At 44.7% G+C, this 23,766-nt stretch overlaps 1 protein-coding gene across 4 annotated transcripts in view; it reads right to left on the reverse strand.

The window, feature by feature from the left end:
- Positions 1 to 22,546, reverse strand: part of veph1 (ventricular zone expressed PH domain-containing 1) — a 285,636-nt gene extending 263,090 nt beyond the window's left edge. For all 4 annotated transcript variants that reach the window (XM_060923054.1, XM_060923053.1, XM_060923052.1 and 1 more), the window contains exon 1: positions 22,475 to 22,546. The gene's annotated coding sequence lies outside the window, so the exon portion shown is untranslated. The remainder of the gene's footprint in view (positions 1 to 22,474) is intronic.
- Between the last annotated feature and the right edge of the window lie 1,220 nt (positions 22,547 to 23,766).

Here is a 23,766-nt window from a genome sequence, read left to right on the forward strand (position 1 = left end):
TTTAATTTGTCCAATTACTTTTGTTCAAAATTCATTGTGGTAATGTACAGAACCAAAATTAGAAAAATGTTGTCTCTGTCCAAATATTTATGGACCAAACTGTAAATCTCGTTTGACTGTAGATGGTAACACTGGTGTTCCATCAGCTTCCAATCCATGGCAGGCCTGTGGCTTGGTAGTTCTTGGGTTGTTCCTGACCATCTGAACCAATTTCCTCTCAGCTGCAGGTGACAATTTGGATCGTCTTCCAGCAAAGCAGCTCAGCAAAGTGCCTACACCTTTAAATAGCATGCACTTATGTACAATTGGGGATGGCATGGTGGTGTAGTGGTTAGCACTGTCACTTCACAGCACAAGGGTTCTGGGTTTGAGTCCAGTGGCTGACGGGGGCTTTTCTGTGTGGAGTTTGCATGTTCTCCATGTGTCTGCACGGGTTTTCTCCAGGTGCTCTAGTTTCCCCCACAGTCCAAAGACATGCAGGTAGGTTAACTGGCTACTTTAAATTGCCCAGAGGTGTGAATGTGTGTGTGTGTGAGTGCCCGGAAAGGAATTGGCCACCCTACTGCTGCAGTTGTGGCCAAGTCAACCAAAACATCGTTCGCCTCATCGTTCTTTATCTAGAAGTTTTCTCTATTTTCTATTCCCTGTTTATCCTGTAATGATGCTGCTAGAATTTTAATTTCCCTGAGGGAACCCTCCCAAAAGGATCAATAAAGATCGATTGCTCTATCTATCTATCTATCTATCTATCTATCTATCTATCGATCTATCGATCTATCTATCTATCTATCTATAGCCCAGATCGGGTTTTGCAGTGATGATGATGTACAATTGGCTCCAAGAGACATTCTTGAGCGTACAATCCTCTTTCTCAGACCTGCACTGAGCTCCTTGGACTTACCCATTGTACTGTATGTTTGTCAATCCAATGAGTGCTCTCAAAGAAAAACTTTTTATGCTGTGCACAGAGAAGCTACCAGTTGTAGTCAATCATCATCATGAAAAGGAAGTTAGGAGGTCTTGGTTGTAGCAAGTTAAAAGACATTTGGGAACTTTTATCACCAGTGAATTAATTATCTAAGTGGGTGTGCGTATATTTTTGACCCTCGCGAGTTGGCCTAGTGGTCTCGCGTGTCCGCCTCTCGATCGGGAGATTGCAAGTTCTACTCACGGTCGGGTCATACCAAAGACCATCATAAAAATGGTACTTACTGCCATCTGGCAAGGCACACTGCAATAAAGATGAGAGTGGGGAGTCAAACTCTCACGGTTACCAGAGGACCCTAGCTATGTAATACGCAAGAGGCCGAGGGCTACAGAAATGGAGATCGGCGCCGCCCTATGCGCCACATGGCGTGGGAAAGGACTTTGACTTTGATATATAATTGTGACCCCATGTTGATTTCAGAAAACCCAAAATAAATTAAAATGTCTGCACGAATTTAAAAATGCATGCCATACAATGAAAAAGAGCAGTTCAAAGAAACCATTGAAAGCCCAACATTACCATCATGTTCATGTCCGTGTATGCAAACTTCTGACCTCAACTGTAAGTAAAAAAGGAGCAAGGCAAAAGAGTGAGGGAAGGGAAATTCCCCTGGTGTAGGAGTTAAAGTAGCTCGTGATCGGGTCAGTGACAGCAGTGTTACAGTTGATGGTATCAGTGTGTGGAGGTGAAGTAGGAGCTCGGTTTGTGAACAAAGCTCTCTTCTTAGTGGGAAAGCAACTTCTCCATACTTACATGGACATTTATTTAATTTGGCTGATGCTTTTTTCCAATGTGATGAGTTAAGAGGGTAAAGGTGGGGCAGCTTGGTAGTGCTGTGTTTGAACTCACAACCTTCCAACTATTAGCCTAACCCCTGAAGCTACAGTCACATTACAGCTCGTGATGGTTTGCAATGGGTTATCGATGAAAATGAGACATTTTGGTGACGATGCATGACAATACACAGGTGAGCTAAAAGTTGTGGTCACACAACAGGTGGACACTTGACTGTCATGCCTTCACGTGTTCGAGCAGCCATGGTGTTTTCACAAAGACTTTGCGAAGTATTACCATTATCACGTTTGTTTCTAGCCATGATTATGATGCTGCTTTCGGTTTCCTTTGTGTTTTGTTACTCTTGCCTCACCTTTTGTTTTTGTAAATATCACAACTACTAATAAACACTCTTCCTGCACTTAGACCCATCTATCACTGCTGCATACCTAACAGAATACTTGCAAAGTCTCCATGAAAATAACGTCCTTATACGCATGCTGATTGCGCTTAAATCGGTATCAGGTGTTTCCCATAATGACTGGGTCCTAAGAGTGTGCACAACACACTCTGAAGGATCCCTGAACGTAAATGCACTTTTTACATCTTGGTGAAGGTTAGGCTATGCCAAGCTGATGTGTTGATGAGGCTCTTGTGAGCATCAGGAACATGGATTCAAGACAAATACAGTACATCTCAACAATCTTGATGAAGGTTCCCCGAGCTTCGGGAAGTATTCCCAAACCCATCTGCGAGTATTTGCTGCTTAGTTTGCTAATGAAAACTTCGCCACCAAATTTCAATGCGTGCATTGAAATTTTTTGCAACATTTTTGGCCACTCATGAGGCGGAGACGCACCAAAAAACAACTCACGAAGTTTGGAGAACATTTGCCGTGCATCACATGATTGGTGGTGATGCTATTGATTTTTCATCGTCAAGTATTCACAAACCCATCGTGAGCTCTAGTGTGACGCAGGGCCTTAAGCATTAAGGTTATAAGGTCTCATGGATGAACAGCAGAAATCTGGGTGAGGAAATTAAGAACCATGGAAAGTTTCGGAGTAGAGCTTCTGCTCCTCCAAGTCAAGAGTTTATTTCAACATGAAAAGCACATGATTTAATCTAATGAATAATCGGATGCAATTTTATCCATCATACCTTAACCATCTTCTCAGATTAGATGAACGGAACAGCAGTGATAGTAATATGATCATATTTTTAATATCGAGCATCACATTGAACATCTCGTCTAACCTATTATCAGTACCTTGCTTTTAGGAAGTCCTGGAAGAAAGACTCACGTTAAACCAAAAGCTCTTGATACTCATTTTTCCTATAAATTAGCCACGATGATGTCACTCTCAATTCTCTTGATCGTGAAGCTTTTAAGAAACCTGATCATGCAGCCAGAAGACCTGACCGAGCGAGCCCTAGGTCCGTGAAGGAGGCGTGTCCCAGAGGCGTGTCTTGTGTGTGCATGCATTCCAGAGCTCACCATTGCTAAGAAACTGAGAGACGAAAGCATGCTGGCACAGATCACAGTGATCAGAGTGCACAAGGAGGAAAGCATGAAGGCTAGTAACAGAGGACAAACACACACACACACACACACACACACACACACACACACACGAGAACTGCAATGTGTTGTAAGCAGAGAATAATAGGGGAAAAAAAAGTTTCAGCAAGCCGCAGTTACAATTAATTACCAGGTTACGGCTCAGCAATTTCAAGAATGCAACACACACACATGCACACAGTGTTCAGCACATGGGTTCTTAAGCTGGCTCTAGTCAATACTTAACCATGCAGACCCACAACAACCTGCCAGAGAATGAACAAGAGCCGAGTGAAAGAGAGAGAGAGAGAGAGAGAGAGAGAGAGAGAGAGAGAGCGAGAGAGAGACACTGGGGCTTTTGTGTAACCGTGCCTGCTCATACCTCTGGAACAGGCACCTGTTCAATATACCACTTACAGAGACAGGTAGGTAGGGATGTGACTACACACACACACACAGTAGTCTGAACCTGTAGGCCAGCAGTGGGATTCCCTCCAGCGTGGCAATCAAAGAGCGTCTTTGTGTTCGTCTATTACACCCCAACATTATTCTGCTCTATAAACACACACACACTCCATAAATGGGTTACCTTTTTTTTTTAAATAACACATTTTTACTTGTGGACTGAAAGAGCCAATCAGATTGCAATCTTAAGAAACCTTGTAGCCAGAAAAGTGTGCAAAAGACGTCAGACTCTCCGTGGGCTGTATTAACCTGTTCACTGATATCAACTGACACGAATGCGATTCATATAATATTCATAGGAAAAACAGCATGACCTGGACATCTGTAGATTAAACATGTGGAAATAATTACTTTTATTTTTTTCGCGGTCCAAATCCTGCGCTCTGATTGGCTGGCAAGTGGGTCCGTATCCTATGGTATGGACCCCGGTTACAGACCTCTGGCGACTCGCTCGTTCACAACAACAACAAACATAGTAGCATTGTCAACATTTATCTTTTTTTTATAAGATTTATTTATAAGCTTATCAAAAATCTTATAAATGTTTGCCAGCATTTCTCAGGAGAACAGCATTAATTTTACAGCATGGATAGCGATAACGACAGTGTTCACAGCGAAAGCGAGTTTTTCTACCCTGAGGAAGAAGAAATATAAAAAAGCATTTCAGGAGAAAGCCAACAACCTGTAATTTGCTAACACTGAGCAAAAACATGGCTGAATCCTGAATGACTCCTATTTGTATAAATAGGGGACTACATAGGCGGCAAAATGTAGTTTTTTTTCCTGCCATGGAAGTGCACTTGTATACTGAGGAGGAAGCCATTTGCATTACAGCCATGAATGAGGATTCAAAATGGTGGCTCGGCTCGGTTTTCCCTTTCGGGCACTCTCGTTTTCTGTTAGAATTTGGTAAAGAAAAAAATAAATATATTATTTACCAGCTTAAGGTCAGTCCGTATGGTGAAATACCGTGACCTCGGCCTTGAATACTGACCTCGGCCCAGAGGGCCTCGCTCAGTACTTTCAAGACCTCGGTCACGGTATTTCACGATACGGACCTCCCAGCTGGTAAATAACATATATAAATTGGAATTGTATACCATGAGCTGGCCTAGTGGTTAGGGTGTCCGCCTCTCGACTGGGAGATTGCGAGTTCTGCTCGCGGTCGGGTTATACCAAAGACCATTGTAAAAATGGTACCTACTGCCATCTGGCAAGACATGCTGCAATACAGATGTGAGTGGGGAATCAAACTCTCATGGTTACCAGAGGGCCCGCCCCTCACTGTAACCCTAGCTGTATAGGTGAGAGCCCGAGGGCTATGGAAACGGAGATCAGCGTAACACCCATATGCTTTAAAGAGCTGGTTAGTACTGAGACAGGAGACTGCCTGGGAAGACCAGATCCTGGCATGGAAGGGACTTTCACTTGGCGCTCTCTGAATGAAAAGGATGAGTTGTTCAAGGCGAAGCAATATAAATGCACCTTTAATGATACAACAGTCGTCCTTTCTACCACAGCACTGTCGAATTCTCCATTCTGATTGATCAGAAGGTGTCAGTTCAATAAAGTGCAGGTGTGATGCTGAGTGTAAAGGGACAAATTCAAACTGTTAGGACTAGGACTGTTTTGGCCTCTAGAGGCCGCTGTTATTTCCTTTTCATGTCGTGTTTATTTTGGCCTCTAGAGGCCGCCACTGTTCCTGTGTTTTGTGTTTGTGTTAATTGCCTAATTATCTTCACCTGTGTCCTTAATTAGTTTGTCTATTTATACCCCTGAGTTCAGTCCTCTTGTCACGGAGTCTTTGTGCTGTTATGTTTATCTCCAGTTTCCTTTGTACTGTGTTTTTTGATCTTCTTAGCTTTTGAATTTTTGCACTTTGCTTTTCTTTTGGATTATACTCTTTGGTTTTTTTTTTTGTCTTTTGTTTTGCCCTGTATATAGTGTATATAGTTTAAATAAACCTTTTGATTCTTTTTCTACTTCCGCCTCACGCCTCTGCATTTGAGTCATCCCCCTGGTGGCCTAGTGGGGGTTTGCTGGATTATCACACCAACGAACCAGGTTCGAATCCCAGCAAAACCCTAACAGAAAGACTCCGTCATGACCGACTCAGCAGAGGCTGCTTCAACTGTCTACCCGGCCAACCTTCAGGGAATTATGGCAGCTTTGACACGCTTCGGAGCGACCATGGACGCTCATGGACGTACGCTCACCAGCCAACGTGAGGCCCTCGCTCGCCACGAGGAACTGCTTCAGCAAATTGGGAAAACCCTGGCACAGCTGACATCTCTGCCTGCATCTCCTGCTCCTGATCCAGTTCCTGCTCCTGATCCAGCTCCCACTCCTGCTCCAGTGCCTCCTGCAATGCTGCCTTCTTCACCTCGCGAACCCAGCCTTCCTGCACCACAGAGGTATGACGGCAAGCACAGTGAGTGCCGAGAGTTCCTTACCCAGTGTCAACTCACCTTTGAGCTTCAGCCTACCACCTACACTACGGATCGCCGCAAGATTGCCTTTGTGATCACCTTATTAGCTGGTAAGGCGCGAGCCTGGGCTACTGCTATCTGGCAAAGACAGGGACCTGAGTGCTTTGATTTCCAGCTGTTTTCTGAAGAGATGCTTCGGGTCTTCGATCAGGCAGACATCAGTACCGACGCAGCCCGAAAGCTCATGTCCATCCGGCAAGGAGGAAGCGTCGCAGATTACGCCATCTCGTTCCGAACACTCGCAGCAGTAAGTGGATGGAACGAGACTGCCCTGGTGTCAGCCTTCCACCATGGTCTGTCTGACCCCATCAAGGACGGTCTGGCCTCTATTGGATGCCCAAGTGACCTCGAAACCCTCATCTCACATGCTATTCGTCTGGACAACAGGATGAGAGAACGCCACCAAGCCTTGAGCCCCCCCAGCCTCCCTACCTCTACCTGGAGACCGTCTACCTCCTTCAGTGACTGTCCAGAACCCATGCAAGTGGGTCGTACTCGCCTCTCCGCATCTGAGAGGGAGCGCAGAAGGAGGGACAAGTGCTGCATCTACTGTGGCAAGCCTGGTCACTTCCGAGCATCATGTCCCGAACTCTTGGGAAAAGGACCGCCCCGTCCAGCCGAGGGAGGGTTGTGACGGGGCCTACCCTCTCTCCCGGACTCCCTGGTCAAGGAATCTACATCCCGGTCTCCATCTCCTGGGGTGAGTCTGTCCACTCTTGTCAAGCTTTGATAGACTCAGGGGCGGCTGGGAACTTTATGGATATTCACTTCGCCCAAAGCATCAATATTCCGACTGCACCTCTTGATGTCCCACTGTCTGTGTCTGCCCTCGATGGCCAAGCGTTAGGTGATGGAAGAGTCACCCAAGTTACTTCTCCAGTTTTCCTCCAGTCTCAAGGTCACAAGGAAGAAATATCCCTGCACCTGATTCCTTCACCTGAGTTCCCAGTTATTCTAGGCCTTCCTTGGCTTACTCGCCACAACCCTCGCATAGACTGGGTAACAAGCCAGGTTGTGGAATGGGGCCCTGCATGCCATGCCTCTTGTCTGCTCTCTAGCTCTCCTGTGTCTCCTGCCGAGCCCCCTGATCTCACCGAGTTATCTCAAGTTCCCACAGAGTACTGGGATCTCAAGGAGGTATTCAGCAAGAGCAGGGCCGCCGTTCTTCCTCCGCACCGGGCCTACGACTGTGCCATCGACTTGCTCCCTGGGACTACCCCTCCTCGTGGCAGACTGTTTTCACTCTCTCAGCCAGAACGCAAGGCCATGGAGGAATACCTCAAAGATGCCCTGGTCTCTGGGTTTATTCGACCCTCCACTTCACCTGCTGGAGCCGGCTTCTTCTTTGTCGGCAAGAAGGATGGGGGGCTCCGACCATGTATTGATTACAGGGGCCTGAATAAGATCACTGTGCGCAACCGATATCCCCTTCCGCTGATGTCCACAGCTTTCGACCTGCTCCAAGGCGCCACCGTCTTCACCAAGTTGGACCTACGGAACGCATACCACCTCATCCGTATCCGACAGGGAGACGAGTGGAAGACTGCCTTTAACACCCCGTCTGGGCACTACGAATACCAGGTGATGCCCTTCGGACTCACCAACGCACCAGCTGTTTTTCAGGCCCTAATCAACGACGTCTTAAGGGACATGATTAACCTATACGTTTTTGTCTACCTCGACGACATCCTTATCTTTTCCAAGACCGTGCAGGAGCACCGCCACCATGTCCGCCAGGTTCTCCAGAGGCTGCTACAGAACAATCTGTTCGCCAAGGCCCAGAAATGCGAATTTCATGTTCCCGAGGTCTCCTTTCTGGGATTTATTGTACGGACAGGCCAACTCCAAATGGACCCTGCCAAGACCCTGGCCGTCCGGGACTGGCCTACTCCCAAGTCCGTTAAGGAGGTTCAGCGGTTCTTAGGATTCGCTAACTTCTACCGCAAGTTCATCAGGAACTTCAGTTCTGTGGCAGCACCCATGTCAGACCTCACCAAAGGGACAGGTGGATCTTATGGCTGGTCTCCTCAGGCAGAAAAGGCGTTCAAAGACCTCAAGGACCGCTTCTGCACGGCACCCATTCTGGTTCTCCCGGACACCTCCCAACCATTCATCGTGGAGGTGGACGCCTCGGACAGTGGTGTCGGCGCGGTGCTCTCTCAACGTTCGGAAGGAAAGCTGCACCCCTGCGCTTACTTCTCCCACCGCCTGAGTCCTGCTGAGTCCCGGTACGATGTGGGGGATCGAGAACTGCTAGCGGTCAAACTGGCCCTTGAGGAGTGGAGGCACTGGCTGGAGGGAGCACAACATCCATTCCTGGTTTGGACTGACCACAAGAACCTGGAGTACCTCCAGCAAGCCAAGAGACTGAACCCTCGACAGGCTAGGTGGGCCCTGTTTTTCAGTCGGTTTGACTTCACCCTCTCATACCGCCCCGGCTCCAAGAACACCAAACCTGACGCACTGTCCAGACTGTTCTCTGCCACTAACAGGGAGAATGAAGTCGGGCCTATTATCCCTGTGTCCCGGATTGTGGCCCCTGTCCGCTGGGGTATTGAGGAGGCTGTCCGACGAGCCCAACGCCAGGACCCCGGTCCTGGGACGGGGCCACCAGGCCTCTTGTACGTCCCACATCAAGCCCGGGCCAAGGTTCTCCAGTGGGGTCACTCTTCCCCTCTCACCGCCCACCCGGGAGCTCGGAGGACCCTGGACTTCCTGAAAAGACGCTTCTGGTGGCCTAACATGGAGAAGGAAGTAAGGTCATTTGTCCTGTCCTGTGAGGTTTGCACCAGAACCAAGAACCCACGACAGCGTCCCCAGGGTCTCCTGCATCCTCTGACCATTCCCCGGCGTCCCTGGTCCCACGTGGCAGTCGACTTTATCACGGGTCTCCCTGAGTCACAAGGTAACACGGTCATTTTGGTCTTAGTTGACAGATTCTCCAAGGCCTGCCGCTTCATACCACTGTGCAAACTCCCCTCTGCTCTTGAAACTGCGAAACTTTTGTTTAATCATGTCTTCCGAGTCTTTGGTCTTCCACAGGACATCGTCTCAGACCGAGGGCCCCAGTTCTCCTCCCGAGTGTGGCACGGGTTCTGCAAGGTCATCGGAGCCACTGCCAGCCTCTCCTCTGGGTTTCACCCACAGTCCAATGGTCAGACGGAGAGGCTCAACCAGGACCTGGAAACCACCCTGCGAGGCCTGGCTATGGATAACCCGACATCGTGGAGCACCTGGCTGCCATGGGCGGAGTACGCCCACAACACCCTGCAGTCATCGGCCACCAAGCTGTCGCCATTCCAGTGCCAATTCGGGTTCCAGCCACCTCTGTTCCCGGACCAGGAGGAGGACGCGGGGGTGCCCTCGGTCAACCAATATGTGAGACGGTGTCGCAAGACCTGGAGCAAGGTCAGGAAGACCCTCATACAGACCTCCAGAACCAACCAGACTCAGGCCAACCGCCATAGAAGACCTGCACACGCTTTCCGCCCTGGGCAGCGTGTTTGGCTGTCCACTAAGGACCTTCCACTGCGGGTGGAGAACCGCAAGCTTGCTCCTCGCTACATTGGCCCCTTCAAGGTGGTGCGCAGGGTGAACCCTGTCTCCTACCGGCTCCAGTTGCCCCGGACTCTGAGGATCAACCCCACTTTCCATGTTTCCCTGTTACGGCCCGTACTGACGTCTACGTATGCCCCTGCCCCTAGGAACCCCCCACCCCCCCGCATCTTCCAGGGGCAGACTGTGTTCACTGTGAATCGCCTGCTTGACTCCCGCCGGGTCCGCGGCGGGTTACAATATCTGGTGGACTGGGAGGGCTATGGTCCTGAGGAGCGCTGCTGGGTTCCTGCTCGGGATGTCCTTGATAAAGAACTATGTCGGGACTTCCATTCGGCCCATCCGGATCGCCCTGGGAACGTCAGGAGACGCTCCTAGAGGGGGGGGTCCTGTTAGGACTAGGACTGTTTTGGCCTCTAGAGGCCGCTGTTATTTCCTTTTCATGTCGTGTTTATTTTGGCCTCTAGAGGCCGCCACTGTTCCTGTGTTTTGTGTTTGTGTTAATTGCCTAATTATCTTCACCTGTGTCCTTAATTAGTTTGTCTATTTATACCCCTGAGTTCAGTCCTCTTGTCACGGAGTCTTTGTGCTGTTATGTTTATCTCCAGTTTCCTTTGTACTGTGTTTTTTGATCTTCTTAGCTTTTGAATTTTTGCACTTTGCTTTTCTTTTGGATTATACTCTTTGGTTTTTTTTTTTGTCTTTTGTTTTGCCCTGTATATAGTGTATATAGTTTAAATAAACCTTTTGATTCTTTTTCTACTTCCGCCTCACGCCTCTGCATTTGAGTCATCCCCCTGGTGGCCTAGTGGGGGTTTGCTGGATTATCACACCAACGAACCAGGTTCGAATCCCAGCAAAACCCTAACACAAACAACTGACTCGAACGATTCCTCAGATTTATCTTATGACTAATCTTGTGGTCCAATGTTTCTTTGGTTCCTCACTCACAACTTTAGTTCTGCTTAAATTAGTTCCTATGACCAGTAGTTGCTTGATGTGTAAAAACAGAAGAGCTATCATTAACTGTGTATTGAGACATTGTGAGGAAAAAAAAAAGAAACAGGTTTGTACTTTAAAATCCCAGTATTGTAGTAATTTATTCAAGCTGTACTCTAAAAGAACGACTGAGTTGGCCTAGCTGTTCGAGAGCCCACCTCTTGACTTGTAGATCGCGAGTTCTACTCACGGTCAAGTACCAAAGACCATTGTAAAAATGGTACTTATTGCCCTCTGGTGAAGCGCCACAATACAGATATGAGTAAGGAGTCAAGGACCAGCCCTCCACTGTAACCCCAGCTATGTAATAGGCGAGAGGCCGAAGGCTACAGAAATGAAGATCAGCCCCGCCCAATGTACTTTAAGGGCCTGGTTAGTACTGGGAATGGAGATGGCCTGGGAAGACCAGGTCCTGGCACGGGAGGGGCTTTGACGAGTTATTTTTGGATAGTTACTTACATGTGAGATATTTTAACCTGGTTACTAGTTATTTTCTGCCTAGTTCGTTACATAGTACCAATTTTAGGCTAGTCACAAGCTGTTGTTTGGCTAGGTAGTGACATACTTCATATTTTAGGCTAGTTAATAGCTATTTTTGTCTAGTTAGTTTAGACTAGTTATTCACTATTTTGTCTAGTTAGTTACATATTGGCTATTTCTAGGGTAGTTACTAGCTGTGGTTTGGCTTCTTAGTTACATGCTTAATATTTTAGGCTAGTTATGATGATGATGATGATGATGATGATGATGCCCAGTATGTAACTAGTCACATGTACCAGCGAAATTAGCCGTCAACCTGTCCGTACATATACAACATACAATTGACATGGGTAGACAGGACAGGAAGACAGGGATAAAGATAAAAAGGAAACACAGCATGAGGAGAGATAAGGAAAAAAAGAACACCCCCCCCCCACTATGCTCCTGTCAGGAGTACAGTGTGGGAACATTTAAAAACCTTTTGCACATAAGCACACAACAACACAAGTACACTTTAAACACGGGACTTGAGGGGGGGAATCAGGGGTAGGGGGTAAGGGGGGGGGAGGGGAGGAGGTAATCCAGCGCAAGCAAGCAGCTGTCCGCTCCTGCAGCCATGAAGGCGCTGGTCACGCACCCGCTTGTCACACTGGGGGTAAAAATGGCGACCGCGGAGAGTTAGAGAAGGAATGCGAGGGCGAGAGTCAAGTCAAGTCAAGTTTATTTGTATAGCGCTTTTAATAATAAACATTGTCACAAAGCAGCTTTACAGAATTTGAACAACTTAAAACATGAGCTAATTTTATCCCTAATCTGTCCCCAATGAGCAAGCCTGTGGTGACGGTGGCAAGGAAAACTCCCTCAGATGACATGAGGAAGAAACCTCGAGAGGAACCAGACTCAAAGGGAGCCCATCCTCATTTGGGCAACAACAGACAGCCTGACTATAATATTAACAGTTTTAACATGAGGACAGTTTCGTTGATGTTATAACTCTTCATTGATGGAAACTTGAGTGCAAAACTGATTCATGATAACTGCAGTCCTAAAGTTAGCAAGACAACTGTAGTCCTCAGCCATAAAAGCATTACTGTAAGAGTCAAGAGCATCCTCCAGGTATAACCCTCAACTATCCTCATGGGGCCATCCTTCACAGGAGCAATGCGATAAAACTCTGACCAGACACAGGGCACCATGATGGATCAATCAGGTCCGAGGGGCAGAAGAGGCCAGCATCTCAATCCCAGGACCAACATGTAACTCAGAGGGACAGATTGGGGGGGAAGAGAGAAAGAAAGAAAACACATGTTGTTAGGTATGCCCTAAAAATGACAAGTATTAAATCTGTGTGGTAGGCTCGCAGAGACAAGAGTCTTGACATCAGGCATAACACACAACAATGGCATGTTAATATGGTAAAAAATATATCATGACCTGCTCTGGCTGGATGCTTGATTGGAGCACACTCCTCAGCAATAATGAGATGCAGATGGGACCCTTAGGGCTGGCCAAGACAATTCAGTTACATTTCACCGGGTCTGGGACATGCGACAGAAGTCTGACGGCCGATTCCCTGCAGGCTACGATAGCCAGTCGAGGTCTCCACCCTCTCCACCAAAAGATTTCCTGTTGACTCCATGTAACTCAGAGGGACAGATTTGGGGTGGGGGAGGGGGGAGGGAAAGAAAACCCAGGTTGTTAGGTATGCCCAATGTCACCTGAATAAGTAGGAGCAGTATGCATATTGCACCGAGTACAAGCAGGGACTCTGGCAACTAACTAAGACAGCATAACTAAAAAGAGAGAGCCAGAAGGTAACACAGGCATGAGGGAGCCCCGGGACATAAAGCAGCCAGCCACTACACCGTCAACAAACTCGAGTGAGCAAGCGAGTGGGGACTGACAGCATCCATACATCCCAGTTTACCAAAACACTCTATGGCTGAGGACCCTCCAGATCTACACCTTTATTTCATAAACACCATTAACAAAAGGCTTGACTAAACAGATATGTTTTCAGCCTAGACTTAAATGCTGAGACTGTGTCTGATTCCTGAACATTACTTGGAAGGCTGTTCCATAACTGTGGGGCTTTGTAAGAAAAGGCTCTGCCCCCTGATGTAGCCTTCACTATACGAGGTACCAGCAGATAGCCTGCACCTTTAGATCTAAGTTGGCGTGGCGGGTCATAGAGGAGCAGAAGTTCACTCAGGTACTGTGGTGCGAGACCATTTAGTGCTTTAAAGGTCAATAGTAGTATTTTATAATCAATACAAAATTTGATTGGGAGCCAATGCAGAGTGTGTCTCAATGGAGAGTGTCTCCCGGCAGTGACCTTCAGGGGGAAATGTTGCCTCAGCAATGGCCTGAACCAAGGTCGGTGCTGTCTCACGGCGCCGAATGTCGATAAGATATAAATTGTTTGGTCTTTCCAGACGCAGTCTTTGCACGTCCACACCGCTCGTCCATATCTGTCCATTCTGTCCATTCTATTCAAATTGATCTCCGAAAAACATATTCCTTGCAAAGCTGAAAGCTGCTCCGAGATAACAATCATTTTGTGGTTAAAGTTCTGAATGTCCACAGTCTGAGTGCCAACAGCTTTGCCCACCACTCCAATCATATTGGGCAGCTTTGTGGGGCTTTTAACAGCTGTCACCGTTGTCTGATTTCCTCGATATACCAGGGCAATGCCTAATCCAATCAGCAAAAGTCCTGTAATCATGGTTCCGAATAGGTAGATATCTTCAATGTCCTCCACAGAAAGAATCGCCAGGCACACGACCCGCCACCGCTCCCATGCGTCCACCGTGTAACCAGCCACAAACATTCCAGCAGGACAGATGGGTTCCCCCGAACCCAAATTTCTCGTCGAGAAAACTGTGTCAATTTCGTTAGGAGACCAGTTTATCAATTCCATGCTTTTTTTAGTTTAGAAAGTAATGCAGGAAGAGTCTCTTCAAAAAGTACAGCAGACGAGACAAGACACAGAAGCACAAGCAGGGAAAAAAAGGAGGGAGAGGGATAGCAGAAAAATGCGACTGCCTTCCGTGGAAGCACGGAGAGAAAAAAAAAGTTAGTAACTATTTTTGTGTAGTTAGTTACATACTAGATATTTTTAGGTTAGTTATTAGCTGTTTTGGGCTAGTTAGTTATATACTAGCTATTTCAAGCTAGTTACTAGTTGTTGTTCAGCTAGTTAGTTATACACTAGCTATTTTTAGGCTAATTATTAACTATTTTTGTTTGGTTAGTTACATTTTGGCTATTTCTAGGCTAGTTACTAGCTGTGGTTTGGCTTGTTAGTTACATACTTCATATTTTAGGCTAGTTAATAGCTATTTTTGTCTAGTTAGTTACATACTAGATATTTTAGACTAGTTATTCACTATTTTGTCTAGTTAGTTACATATTGGCTATTTTAAGGCTAGTTACTAGCTGTGGTTTGGCTTCTTAGTTACATGCTTAATATATTAGGCTAGTTAGTAGCTATTGTTGTGTAGTTAATTACATACTAGATATTTTAGGTTAGTTATTAGCTGTTCTTTGGCTAGTTAGTTATATACTAGCTATTTCAAGCTAGTTAACAGTTGTTGTTCCACTAGTTGGTTATACATGAGCTATTTTTGGCTAGTTAGTTACATAGTAGCTATTTCAAGCTAATTACTAGTTGTTTTTTGGCTAGTTAGTTATACACTAGCTATTTTAGGCTAATTATTAACTATTTGTGTCTAGTTAGTTACACAGTGGATATTTCTAGGGTAGTTACTAGCTGTGGTTTGGCTTGTTAGTTACATGCTTAATATTTTAGGCTAGTTAGTAACCATTTATGCGTAGTTAGTTACATACTAGATATTTTAGGTTAGTTATTAGCTGTTCTTTGGCTAGTTAGTTATATACTAGCTATTTCAATCTAGTTAATAGTTGTTGTTCTGCTAGTTTGTTATACACTAGCTATTTTATGCTAGTTATTAACTATTTTTGTCTAGTTAGATGCATACTAGCTATTTCTAGGCTAGTTACTAGCTGTTGTTTGGCAAGTTCATTACATACTAGCTATGTTAGGCTAGTTATTAACTATTTTTGTCTAGTTAGTTACATAGTAGCTATTTCTAGGCTAGTTATTAGATGTTGTTTGGCTAGTTAGTTACATACTAGCTATGTTAGGCTAGTTATTAACTATTTTTGTCTAGTTAGTTACATAGTAGCTATTTCTAGACTAGTTATTAGATGTTGTTTGGCTAGTTAGTTACATACTAACTATGTTAGGTGAGTTATTAACTATTTTTATCTAGTTAGTTACATAGTAGCTGTTTCTTGGCTAGTTGCTAGCTCTTTTTACTATGAGTTGACCTTGTGGTTAGAGTGTCTACTACTTGACTGGGAGATCACGAGTTCTACTCGTGGTCGAGTACCAAAGACCATCATAAAAATAGTGCCAACTACCATCTGGCGAGGCACCACCATACAGATGTGAGTAGGTAGTCAAACTCTCATGATTACCAGAGGGACCACCCCCCCCCCACACACAGTAACCCTAGTTATGTAATAGGCAAGAGCCTGAGGGCAGAGATTGGCCCCTCCCAATGTACCTTAAGGGCCTGGTTAGTACTGGAACAGGAGACTGCCTGGGAAGACCAGGTCCTGGTATGGAAAGAATTTGTGATCTCACAACAATTTTCTCAGTTTTGGACAAATATTAAGCAAAGCAGGACTATTGATGATCCCATAACTGCATAAACGCTGGACAGAATTAGACAGTTTCTCAGATTAATTAATCATTTAGTTTAAATATGTTATCATTATATCAATGTAAAGGTTAAGCATTGTGAAACCATACATAAAGTTTAGACAGAAATTTACTCACTCCACTTCAGCAGCTGTAAAACATCAAACTTTTTGCCATGAAGTGGGTCACACTGTGACATAACTGTTCTGTTTACACCTCTTTAGCTCTCAGATTATGCACATGGAGCAGAACAGCTCGAGGGAGCTCTCACGCGAATGTCACTTTGCTGTGTAAAAACCAAGCCAAGGGAAAGATGTGGAGTTGGATCAGAAATATCAGACAGTCAGATCCTGTGTGTTGCATTATTTATGATTCACAGTGGCGCAGCTGCTGCTTGGGACAGGAGCGTTGTCAACATCCACACGGGGGGCTGTCAGGGACTCGACAGCACGCGCACACACACACACACACACACACACACACACACACACACACACACACACTCTTCAAGGAGCCTCTGCTATGACCTCTAACACACACACACACACACACACACACACACACACACACACACACACAGAAACACAATGACATAGACACCCGTACTATAGATTGTATAGATGACACACTACACATATTAAAGTTCTATATAACATTGATTTCATGATTAAATCCTTTTAGGGTCACTAATTTCAGTGCACTGATGAGTCCAATTGCAAACACTATCTATCATTATCGTTTCTATAGTAACAGCTCGTTCACATGGATGTGTACAACAGACACACACGTGCTGTAAACTGATAAAAATAAAAATGCATGTAATATGGTGAAGTTTCTGGAAGGAGAAATGTGTTTATGGAAGGAGTCTCCAGTTTCAGCACTTTGTAACACTCAGAATTAAAGCTTTAACTTTAAAGCTGTAAGTTTTCCAAAGAAGGAAACCTTTACAGTTTCTCTGTAACATGATAGGCTTCAGTGTTTTTTTGGTTTTTTTTAACAGCTGCCATAACACGAGTGAGAACAGGAACTCAACTTGCTTTGTGGAAATTCTACAACATTAAATGTAACTATAAACAGATAACACATACAATGTGTCCTTGTATTTTCAACTCTTATTTGCTGATGTTTATAAAGATTAAAAGCGAGTCATTTCTATTCACAACAGTTTCTATTCCTCTCTATTCCCATAAAACGCATCCACAGTCCATTATATTCTGATAAAAATATTACTCTACACTGATTCTATTCTATCCTGATTACTACTCTGGTCGTATTCTGATAAAATTCTATTCTATTCTATTCCTAGTGTATTTGAATAAAACTTTTCTGTTCCATTGTAACAAAGCTCTATCCTTTTCTCATCTAAAGAAGCATAAAACTCTATTATTTTTGAATAAAACTGTTCAGTTCTACTCAAAATGGTGTCTGAAAAGTCAGAAACGGATGAGAGCTAAACTAAATATATGTTATTCTGTGTTTACTTATTTATTATTTATGTCCACTCATTTTTCTATTTATATATATATATATATATATATATATATATATATATATATATATATATATATAAACACAATTCCAAAAAAGTTGGGACAAAGTACAAATTGTAAATAAAAATGGAATGCAATAATTTACAAATCTCAAAAACTGATATTGTATTCACAATAGAACATAGACAACATATCAAATGTTGAAAGTGAGACATTTTGAAATTTCATGCCAAATATTGGCTCATTTGAAATTTCATGACAGCAACACATCTCAAAAAAGTTGGGACAGGGGCAATAAGAGGCTGGAAAAGTTAAAGGTGCAAAAAAGGAACAGCTGGAGGACCAAATTGCAACTCATTAGGTCAATGGGCAATAGGTCATTAACATGACTGGGTATAAAAAGAGCATCTTGGAGTGGCAGCAGCTCTCAGAAGTAAAGATGGGAAGAGGATCACCAATCCCCCTAATTCTGCGCCGACAAATAGTGGAGCAATATCAGAAAGGAGTTCGACAGTGTAAAATTGCAAAGAGTTTGAACATATCATCATCTACAGTGCATAATATCATCAAAAGATTCAGAGAATCTGGAAGAATCTCTGTGTGTAAGGGTCAAGGCCGGAAAACCATACTGGGTGCCCGTGATCTTCGGGCCCTTAGACGGCACTGCATCACATACAGGCATGCTTCTGTATTGGAAATCACAAAATGGGCTCAGGAATATTTCCAGAGAACATTATCTGTGAACACAATTCACCGTGCCATCCGCCATTGCTAGCTAAAACTCTATAGTTCAAAGAAGAAGCCGTATCTAAACATAATCCAGAAGCGCAGACGTCTTCTCTGGGCCAAGGCTCATTTAAAATGGACTGTGGCAAAGTGGAAAACTGTTCTGTGGTCAGACGAATCAAAATTTGAAGTTCTTTATGGAAATCAGGGACGCCGTGTCATTCGGACTAAAGAGGAGAAGGACGACCCAAGTTGTTATCAGTGCTCAGTTCAGAAGCCTGCATCTCTGATGGTATGGGGTTGGATTAGTGCGTGTGGCATGGGCAGCTTACACATCTGGAAAGACACCATCAATGCTGAAAGGTATATCCAGGTCCTAGAGCAACATATGCTCCCATCCAGACGACGTCTCTTTCAGGGAAGACCTTGCATTTTCCAACATGACAATGCCAAACCACATACTGCATCAATTACAGCATCATGGCTGCGTAGAAGAAGGGTCTGGGTACTGAACTGGCCAGCCTGCAGTCCAGATCTTTCACCCATAGAAAACATTTGGCGCATCATAAAACGGAAGATACGACAAAAAAGACCTAAGACAGTTGAGCAACTAGAATCCTACATTAGACAAGAATGGGTTAACATTCCTATCCCTAAACTTGAGCAACTTGTCTCCTCAGTCCCCAGATGTTTACAGACTGTTGTAAAGAGAAAAGGGGATGTCTCACAGTGGGAAACATGGCCTTGTCCCAACTTTTTTGAGATGTGTTGTTGTCATGAAATTTAAAATCACCTAATTTTTCTCTTTAAATGATACATTTTCTCAGTTTAAACATTTGATATGTCATCTATGTTCTATTCTGAATAAAATATGGAATTTTGAAACTTCCACATCATTGCATTCCGTTTTTATTTACAATTTGTTCTTTGTCCCAACTTTTTCGGAATCGGGGTTTTATATATATATCTCATCTCATTATCTCTAGCCGCTTTATCCTTCTACAGGGTCGCAGGCAAGCTGGAGCCTATCCCAGCTGACTACGGGCGAAAGGCGGGGTACACCCTGGACAAGTCGCCAGGTCATCACAGGGCTGACACATAGACACAGACAACCATTCACACCTACGGTCAATTTAGAGTCACGAGTTAACCTAACCTGCATATCTTTGGACTGTGGGGGAAACCGGAGCACCCGGAGGAAACCCACGCGGACACGGGGAGAACATGCAAACTCCACACAGAAAGGCCCTCGCCGGCCCCGGGGCTCGAACCCAGGACCTTCTTGTTGTGAGGCGACAGCGCTAACCACTACACCACCGTGCCGCCCTTATTTTTATATATATATATAAATATATATATATATGTGTGTCTGTGTGTGTGTTCGTTTCAAAGCAGTAACTGTTGCTGCCCCACATACCTTCATGGCTCCTTTACATTGCCGTGGATTTTAAGTGATACATCCACTAGAGGGCAGCTCAGAGTCAAGTTTCTGACAGCAACAAATATGGCAAAGGTGAAGGAGGCCATAATAATGGACCTGAGCAACACTGTATAGATGTTTAAAATTTCTGACTGAATCACGTAACCACTTCTCAAAAAGTTCCGCCATTTTTAAAATTTCTTTGTCGTTTCACTGCCCCCACGATTTCCAGTGGTACTGCTCCGTTTCTTGCGTAAAGCTCATTTACACTCGACGTTAAACATGTACATAGAGACGCACTCTGTGCACGTTCTATGAAAGTGAAACAGAGCGGCGGTGGCAGTGTAGCTAATAGTTCATGAGACATGACGAAGAACTTTGAAAAATGGTGGAATATTTTTGAGTGGAGGTTCTGCATTATAGGAAGAAAATGCAAACATCTATATGATGTTTACATTATATTACTGGAATTTAGCAGACACTCTTATCCAGAGCGATGTACAACATACCCAGAGCAGCCTGTGGAGCAGTTGGGGGTTAGGTGCCTTGCTTAAGGACATTTCAGCCATTCCTGCTGGTCCAGGGAATCAAACCAGTGACCTTTTGGCCCAAAGGCTGCTTCTCTGACCTTTAATCCATGGCTTTCCCTTTGTTTACAGCAGCTACAATGCTGCTTCAGCTTTGACTTGACTCTGAGCTGCCCTCTAGTGGACGAATCGCTGAAGATCCATGCCAACCTAAAGGAGACATGTGCCGCTTTTCCACTACAAACGCGGCTGAGCCGTGCCGTGCTGAGTCGAGCTGAGTCGAGCTGAGCGGGGCTGTTGGAGTTGCATTTCGACTGCAACCGCACTGAACCGTGCTGGCTGGAAGTGGGTGGACACATTGGGTGGAGTTAGCGAAAGTGGGTGGACGTCACGTGATGTCGTTAAGCAGCGCAAACAGTGACATCAGTGAGCTTTTAAGCGGTAGTCTCACGACCCGGATAGTAAACAATAAACATGGAGGACATGGAGTCATTAGTGTTGCTGGTCTTAGTGCTGTGGCTTGTTGTCACCGACAACGCCAACAGATACTGGCAAGAGCGTATAGATGAGGCGAGGCGCATAAGGCTTCAGAAATTCTCGTAATTCGTAATTATTCTTCTTCCGGGTTTGCAGTGTTTACAGATCCCAGCGTGCTGGCGGGGCGTGTGTGGGCATGTGAGGACACTCCTCCTCACCAATCAGTGCACAGGGGAGTGTCTGCTCACACCCCCAGCCTCACTCGGCACGGTTTGGCTCGCTTCAGCCCCACTCCAAAACGGTGCGAGTTTTAGGGGCTAAGTAGGGCTGAAGCGAGCCGAGTCGTGCTGTTTTTTGGTAGTCGAAACGTGAGCCATGTCGGGCTGAAGTGAGCTGAAGCGAGCTGAAGTGAGCTGAAAAAGGGTAGTGGAAAAGGGCCAATGGAAGTATACGGGCAGTGACAGTTAGATCATTTGAAACGAACAATTTATTTTTATACGTTAAGGGAGGGTTTCAGAAAACGTGCACAAATTCGGATAAAATGAACGGAGAGTGTGGACAGGAAGCAACATCCATATATGGATACGTATTTAACGTGGAGAATACATGAGCCAATACAGGTGATGATTAGTGTTAGATAAAAGGGTAGAGATAGTGCTTCTTGGTGCTTCTTGTTGCTCTCAGTGGTTCCTGACTTTTCAGACACTTAGTATTTTATTACTTCTGCCAACTGTGTTGGAGGACGTTATGTTTTCACCTCTGTTTGTTTGCTCATCTCATGTCATTATCTCTAGATGCTTTATCCTGTTCTACAGGGTCGCAGGCAAGCTGGAGCCTATCCCAGCTGACTACGGGCGAGAGGTGGGGTACACCCTGGACAAGTCGCCAGATCATCACAGGGCTGACACATAGACACAGACAACCATTCACACTCACATTCACACCTATGGTCAATTTAGAGTCACCAGTTAACCTAACCTGCATGTCTTTGGACTGTGGGGGAAACCAGAGCACCCAGAGGAAACCCACGCGGACACGGGGAGAACATGCAGACTCCGCACAGAAAGGCCCTCGCTGGCCACGGGGCTCGAACCCGGACCTTCTTGCTGTGAGGCGACAGCGCTAACCACTACACCACCGTGCCACCCCTGTTTGTTTGCTGTTCCCAAATTTTTATAAAATTTGGTGGAAAGGTGAGCCATAGGCCAAGGAACACGTAATTTGATTTTGATGCAAATCCAGATATGTATGTGGATCCAGGATCTTTACTTCTACTAACTTTGTTGTAGGAGGTCATGCTTTCACCTCCGTTTGTTTGTTTGCAATGTAACTCAAACTGTAGTGAATGGATTTTGATAAAACTTGGTGGAAATGTGAGCCATTGGCCAAAGAAGAATTGATTAGAGTTTGATGCAAATCCAGATATGTGGCATGGTAGAGATATCCACTCTACCAAGTGCCCTTCAAGTTCTAACTGTACGCATTCCATTACATTAATGGTATTTAGCAGACAATCTTATCCAGAGCCACATACAACATACCCAGAGCAGCCTGAGGAGCAGTTGGGGGTTAGGTGCCTTGATCAAGGACACTTCAGCCATTCCTGTTGGTGCAGGGAACCGAACCAGCAACCTTTTGGTCCCAAAGCTGCTTCTCTAACCTTTAGGCCATGGCTTACCTCATACAAATAAATTTACACTAATTTATTACTCCTGTAAAACCGAGCCTTCACTCTGCTCAAGTGCAGCTGTTATCTTTGTCATGTTTTTAGTTAAAAGCCTTAAAATCACTCACCTTTTTCCCCGGCTGAAGGTCCAAAGATATAAATTACAACATGAAGAAATTAATACATGTTATAAGAAGATCCCCAAAGCACAGCACAGCTCGGCTCGGCTGATTGAACTTCTCCTCCAGAGCCTTTCAGTATTCTGTGCCTCACTGTGGAATGAAGTGGACTCACTTGAAGTATGAAGTATGAAGTGCGCTCCCATGTGGCCAATATCGGTAGTGCAGCTTGCAACAGGTGCACAAAATTAATCAGCTAAAGTAACACAAGACAACTGAGAAAGTACTGAGTAATTATACTTAATTTAAGGAACAGGTAATATATCAGGGGGAAAAAAAACAGCACCAAAACTTCATTAATATATGAGGTGACAACGTGAATTTAATTGCATTGAATCTAAACCTTAAACAAACCTTAAATTTAGGAGTAAATTTGAGTTACCATTATTGAACTTTTGAAATTAATTAAATATACAAGTAACTTGAATTAAAAACATATTTGCTGAAGATGAAGTGACTATGAATAATAATGGAGATGAAGTTGAGGTTATTCTTCACCGATATTCACTGAGCCTGAGGCGGAGAATTGTTTGGCTATAAATACACAGGTGATTATTGTGCTGCTGCCCCAAAACTACAAAACTCATTACCAAGTAGTAACTTTAGAACTTTGGACAATTTTAAGAATATGTTGAAGACACATATATTTCTGCATAAATATGACCTAAAACATCATCAGATTTTCACACAAGTCCTAAAAGTAGATAAAGAGAACCCAGTTAAACAAATGAGACAAAAATATTACACTTGGTCATTTATTTATTGAGGAAAATGATCCAATATTACATATCTGTGAGTGGCAAAAGTATGTGAACCTCTAGGATTAGCAGTTAATTTGAAGGTGAAATTCGAGTCAGGTGTTTTCAATCAATGGGATGACAATCAGGTGTGAGTGGGCACCCTGTATTATTTAAAGAACAAGGATCTATCAAAGTCTGAGCTTCACAACACGTTTGTGGAAGTGTATCATGGCACGAACAAAGGAGATTTCTGAGGACCTCAGAAAAAGTGTTATTGATGCTCATCAGGCTGGAAAAGGTTACAAAACCATCTCTAAAGAGTTTGGACTCCACCAATCCACAGTCAGACAGATTGTGTACAAATGGAGGAAATTCAAGACCATTGTTACCCTCCCCAGGAGTGGTCGGCCAACAAAGATCACTCCAAGAGCAAGGCATGTAACAGTTGGCAAGGTCACAAAGGACCCCAGGGTAACTTCTAAGCAACTGAAGGCCTCTCTC

The sequence above is a fragment of the Neoarius graeffei genome, chromosome 6, assembly GCF_027579695.1.
Source record: "Neoarius graeffei isolate fNeoGra1 chromosome 6, fNeoGra1.pri, whole genome shotgun sequence".
Taxonomy (NCBI): Eukaryota; Metazoa; Chordata; class Actinopteri; order Siluriformes; family Ariidae; genus Neoarius; species Neoarius graeffei.